A 6899-nucleotide genomic window follows, 5' to 3' on the forward strand; every position below is an offset into this window, starting at 1 on the left:
AAAGTTGAAAACAATTTTAATCATCCATAGAAAAACAAAAAAAAAAGAATCAAAGAATTTTGTCTTGTACGAACCTGTTTAGTGTAGGCTATTATCTTTTTTAAGAAATAAATAACAATACAATACAATGTTATAACTGATAATGTAAGTTATCTCATAGGTATCTACTATCTAGCCATTATAAATATTTTTACTTAATTTTTGTGTTTTTGTGTTGTTTTTCGAATTTGCGTAACAAAGTTATGCTCATAGTATATCGATTACTGCTATTATCACAATAATATGCTCCACACGTTCTAATTGTCATCATTCGTACCTTCAATTTTATTATAGTCACAATTTCCCCATTGACAGGCTAATGCGTCTGACAAATTAGTCCACAACCTTTTCGTCGGTTATTTCTGTCGTACGTTTTGTCTTTTACCTTATAATATAAATAGTACGAAATAGTTTAAAAAGATTTTATATATCTATAAATAACAAAAACAATATCGAAGTATTTTTTCATGTTATGAGTGATTATGTACATTATTTCATTGGTATCTTATACCTAATTGGAATTATAAATATTTGTTGAAAAATTTAAGTCTGCTTTCGTGGAGTATATATTTTTTTACCTTTGTAAAATTTACCTAACGGGCGTTATTTAATAGGTTATAAATAAAAAATATATTTTCATTCACATAATAGCAAAACAGGACAATTTTTAAACGAAAGCCCTCATATACGTACCTGTATTATTTGTATTATTATTTTTTACTATTTAATTTTCAATTTTTACGACAAAATCATAGACTATATTTATTTATTTCAATGTAATGCTTTTTTGCAAGTCACTTAGTACAAATTAAATTATAGTGACTAACAATATGTACACATATTCGACTTATACTACTATATTATATAGTTTAGTATTGTATTATGACAAACTTCAAGACACTTGAACTTTCCTATATTGAGTGTTGGGATACCTCCTACTTGATAAGAACCGTTATGTTAATAAGTTAAAATTACGATAGAAATTTGCAATTGTTCAAGCTTTTATATATTTTATATTAACCTAATGCGCTATAAAATCATGAATATAATATTATATATTTGTAAATAGTAGATGTATATTTTAAATGGTTATTATGTTAATAACTAACTAATTAATATAAATATAAATATTAATGACGCATTAAACTACTTTATTTTTTGAATAGGATTATTAAGAGGTATGCATTTTCTGTGTGTTTTTTTTATTAAATTTCAAATTCTCGTAACAAAGTTATGTTCATAGTAGATATATTGTAATATCAATTACAGTAGTTGTTTTCAAAATACTAAATTTTCATCAAAATTATACCAGTATAGGAAACTTCTTAAATGAAAAATCTCATATGAACCCGTATTGTTTTTGTCATTATTTTTTACTTTTTAATTTTCAATCGTGACAATAAAATCATTGACCTTTATATTTTGTTATTTATTTCAAAGTTATGCTTTTTTGCAAGCGAAATAAATTATAGTGACTAACTAAAACTAACTAAACTAACTAAACTAAAAGTCCCTCTCGATAATATTCATCTATGTTTTTACTTAAATAAGGAATATTAATAACTTGTTAATTATAATTTTAATACTTTTTAGATATCGGTGGTACGTATAATTTTGTTTTTTATTTTATTTTATTCTGTGTAAGAATTCAAGGTTATATTATAATATTAGTTATTTAGTCCACTTTAGCTTCAATGTCCATTCGTAGATAAATATAGACATTGAAGATCAGAAACGTTACAGTTAACGTTAATCCTAAATTTTTAGATGAAGTATAAGTATATGTTTTCCTAAAATGTCATGTTCAAAATGGCTACCATTTATAATGCCTCCACGTTAGAATAGAATATAAGGTGGATTCCATAAACCAAATATTAAATACCCTTCATATTATGAGAAGCAAACATAATAATCATATTTTATTAATTTGTATACCTACCAACTAATACAGCAATTATTATTATAATGCTGTGAATTAAACTATATACGTTTCTGCATGCCTTAGAACTTTAATTTTCAAAAAATATTGTTCAAGGAGTAAAATATTTGAATTCAAACCTTAACATTTCTCTCCTGGACAATTTCATAAAAACGATTAAGAAAATTCTCATTCTAGACACACGTAATTATAAAACCATTTACCAAAATTCATAAATCTTTATAAGCGGTAGAGAAAACGAAAGGATTCCATCACTCAATAAAATTGAATACAACTATCTCTTTCTAATATTGTTATTAATAACTTTGATATATTTACAATTTTTTTGCAGATCGTATGCGTAAGTATATTTGTATGTTTTTTGCCATATTTTTACATTCCCTTCTCCTAGACAATAACTGTGTATCATTGATACAATGATTGTGTTTTATAATAATAATAATAATAATAATAATTTATATATTATATTAATTATTATTATCGTATGTGCTCGGTATGTGTATTATTAAATTATTAATTTATAAATGTTGTATTCAAATGTCAAGGGCCTGTCCCGTTTTTATTATAATAAATAAATAAATAAATAAATAACTAATTGACGATGGTCACTTTATTCAACAGGGATTTATTCATAATATATATAGCTAAGGTTTTTTGTTATACAGTGTAAACTTACGCAGTTTAGATTTCATATTTTATTGGTCAACGTTAAAAAATATAATTTTATCATCAAATTATCAACAGGTTTAAAAAAAATTATTAAAATCGTAGATTTTTTAAACGATTTACAACAATTTTACGATGTGAGATTTTTAATTCGTGTAAAATTAGGTAAGCAGAATAATAATATATTATATACGAAATATAAAATTCGATATGTGTATTATGAAAAAAATTTAACAAATATTCCGTCACTAACATTATTATTTTCGTACCGAATATTTATAAACATTAAATGACGGGTGCCCATAAAATCCAGTTGAGCCCATTTGAGTATTTGATTATGGTGTGGTATGGTTACAGTCATGCTCGGGGAGTTGCTAAAAACACAGTTCTTGAACGCAGCCAGCAGCACATGCCATACGGATGTAAAATTGTAATTGTTCTTACCGAAAACATGCGCTTTCGTACTTCAAGTTTTTCTCAGTTCTTACAAACATGATCTTTTCATAAAAAAAAACGTGAAAAGTTCTTCTAGACATACAGGTTTCAGATTTTTTTACATATTTTATTTCTAATATGGTAGAAGTCCCAGATTCTATAACTTCTCACTGATTTTGAAGCTATATAGCTCCGGGAATAGGTAACTTTTGGAATCTGATAGAATTTTTACCGCTTATCTCAGTTATCTCTGAATCGACTAAAAATATGTTTTACATTTTTTAATTTATAATTCAAAAAATAAATATTTGCTAGAATATTCACCACCTCGACAAACGAAGAAACAAATGACTTTTCATGTCAACGATTTACATTTTAGTTATAAAATTAAAAAAGTATAACTTCTGTGGTTGTCTGTTGTAAGGGTTAAATTTATAATGGTAGATAAGAGAGGGAGAAGGCGAAATGCCCGATGATACGGATATGAGTCTTATGTGTTTTATTTGACTTAGTGGAGTGCTATTGTTATTAAGATGTGTGGTTTCTAATTTCAATTATAAATTGTCCCATTTCTAAATACTATTATGCGTGTGTGTGTGTGTAATTGTTTATGTGTTTCAAATTTAAAAGTGCATACGTTTACCTTATTTGAATGAAAAATGTATCTTCGGTTCCGTGATCGTCTCGGATTATAGATTTGATGCACGCTGTCATTTACGAGTGTTCTTTTCTAAATTACAACACTATTAATTTTTTTAACTTGGATAGAATTTTAAACCTTAAGGAAATAAGGAATATTATAATAAGGAAGTTAATAATATTAACACTGTTCTTTTTAGATTTTACAAATATTGGAAAAACAAACGTTCCAATAAGAGTTAACATTGGGTTTTCTTTATGGTACACATACAAAATAAGAGAGTACTTAATTAAAAAAAAAAAATGTTAAGCTATTTGAGATCACGCAAAAACACTTGTGAGATTTTTTTGGTTTGGAGCGACGTGGATTAAGTAAAATGACGTTGTAAGACAACACGGCACCGGTTCCGGTGTGTGGGGCGCGTATATAAGCGACAATCGTGTCATGATTGCTTGTCCCTCGGCTTGTCCTTTCTCGCAGCATCAATATACGCAAGCATGGAGAGGCCTAACATACAGTTTGTTCCTATTCTTTATAGCATATGTTTATTTCATTATTATATTACGTGTATCTTTGAATGCATTAATTATTATATTCAATGGATAGGTGTGTCGGGCTTTGTATTTGTATATTAATATTGCTTCCCATTGTAAAGTGATATTTTCTTTATTTAAGTAAATATTATTTGTCAATCATACGCTATCAGCCTATGTGTTCTGGCGGTCTGTACATATGCGTATAATATCTGATTTTTGTTGTGTATTGTATCTATGTGTTGTATTTTTTTATGGTGTATATTGATGTATTTTATGAAGACATTCTATTCTACAAATATATAGGTGTGTATTCTATATTTTCCGTGTATACGTGAATTTATTTTATTTAGTGAGATGTACAAATTGTGCCATATTGTATTCTAGATATTGTTACATCCCGGATATTCAGAGATTCTGATATAAATTTTAATTATTGTTACATCATGTTTCTAGGTGATTCGGGATGTGATTATTATTACATCATATTGATTGTGGTGTACATATTTACTGTCATATGTTTCTAGATAATCATTGTGTAATTATTGTTGTGTAATATCTACTTTTATGAGAATGTTAATTGCTTATAGAAATAATTTTATTGCGTAATATTTGCCACATCCAATTGCCTATAATCATATTGAAATTTATTTTTATAGTTTTATTCTTAACAAAACTTATATGTTATATATATATTACTGTCTAAATAAAATATTTTACTGTTTTGTATTTAATATAATCAATGAATTATTAAAGTTTAGAATAACACTTTATAACAATCTGAAAGACTTTTTTACTAAAATCTAGATTTTTTACAGTAATTAATATATATATTTATGCCTATAATATATTTTACTAAATGTTAAATAATATTAATCATTATTATTTACAGTTAAAATTGGTATGTGTTATTTCTTTATTTGAACATGTATTTGGTGCAAAATAATGTTTTTTTTGTATGAAAACAAAATTGTCTCTTTAGTATTTGGATTCCAAATGGAAATATAATATTATAACTTAAAAATGTTTGTGAAGTTCGTACAAATGTGAGTCTTAAACAGTTAAATAAAAATATTACAATGTATTTACATTATTTTTTAAAGCAGTAACTCTTAAGAAACCATATATTAAATTTTTAATTTTTTAAAGCGAAACTTCTTAACGGGGTGAAATTCTTTGACGATAGTCAAGAGCAAGATTCCGGCCGGGGAAACTAGTTTTTTTGAATTTTATTCTATTTTATTTATTTTTTTTTTCTATACAAAACAAACCTTAGAAACGTGTGTCGCGATGTCTTTTTTCGTAAGGAAGATTTATTAAATTTGTTTGAACTCACAATACGTACTTTTCTTAAGTTACCAATACCATATAGGTTATAACATAGGTCTTCAACCTTTTTTTTTACCCTGGAAAAAATACGTTATACGCCTCCATATCATTGAAATAATGTTTTATATAGGGATAGGGGGCTAATGAAATTAATGATATTTATAAGAATTATTTCGAGTCATTAATATATTAATGAAAGGTTGCATTAAAAATTGTGTTAATTGAATGATTCAAAAAATGTAATTGACCAATCACGGGCTGACTATTTATTTATCAAATGTTTAATTACCTAGTCATTGTTCATGGAACCTTGCATAGTTATATTGAAAAAAAACAACATCAATTTAGTTTTATTTTTTATTAGTTTTATATTTATCAAATTAGCTTGGTGTGCCAGTTCAAAAAGTTTGGTGGGCACCTGGGCCTTATAGATTGGAGATCCCAGGGTTGTAATATAGATTAATTTAATATCACTTCGATAAACTATTGGCGGGTAACGTTCACAAATCAAAGAATTCACATTTTCACTTTATTATAATTATAAATATTGTACAACTTATGTGAATGTCTTTCTAAAGAAAGATAAAACATTTTCGTCATTCCGTTTAAATATAGTGTTTGTATAAATCACTTCAGAACAATATTACCTACCTATATCTATCTTGTTTCCATAAGTGTGGCTACACTTTTGATAGTTAACCTATTCGTTTAAAGAATGGTTTATACATTAAGAATAACAACAACAACAACAACAAATTTATCAATTAAAAAATAACCTGTGCATAAGATGACAAGGTAAATAATATACAACATACTATAAACAATATATCAAATATCACAGAAATATATGTAAAAGGTATTGTAAAAAAATTGATTTATTCAGTTTTTATCTAATCTGATATATGAACGAAACAAAACATTGTTGAAAATTAAAATATACCTATAGAACAAAAGCAATGATAAAAAAAACATTAATACCTTAATACATATTATATTTATTGAGAATAATTCCTATAATCTGTTCAAAAAAAGAAACACCTGTGGCGGCCAACTACTCCGCATTGTAGGCGTGGCTTGACTACATGCATGGACCTCTAACTCCAATGGACGTGGTCTGACCGTCGGCAACAAAAACTGGTCACTGCCGCAAGCGTTTCTTATTTTGAACGGAGTACATGCAAATAGTTGTTAATATCTCAAATAATATTATTAACAGCAAAACTAAGTAAGTGTAATTTATTTATTTATATATTTATCTGGGCCTCACCAATTTTCAATATATTACAATTTATTAAATTTTTATTATTTATCTATTTTC

Source organism: Acyrthosiphon pisum, unplaced genomic scaffold, assembly GCF_005508785.2.
Source record: "Acyrthosiphon pisum isolate AL4f unplaced genomic scaffold, pea_aphid_22Mar2018_4r6ur Scaffold_100;HRSCAF=472, whole genome shotgun sequence".
NCBI classification, from domain to species: Eukaryota; Metazoa; Arthropoda; class Insecta; order Hemiptera; family Aphididae; genus Acyrthosiphon; species Acyrthosiphon pisum.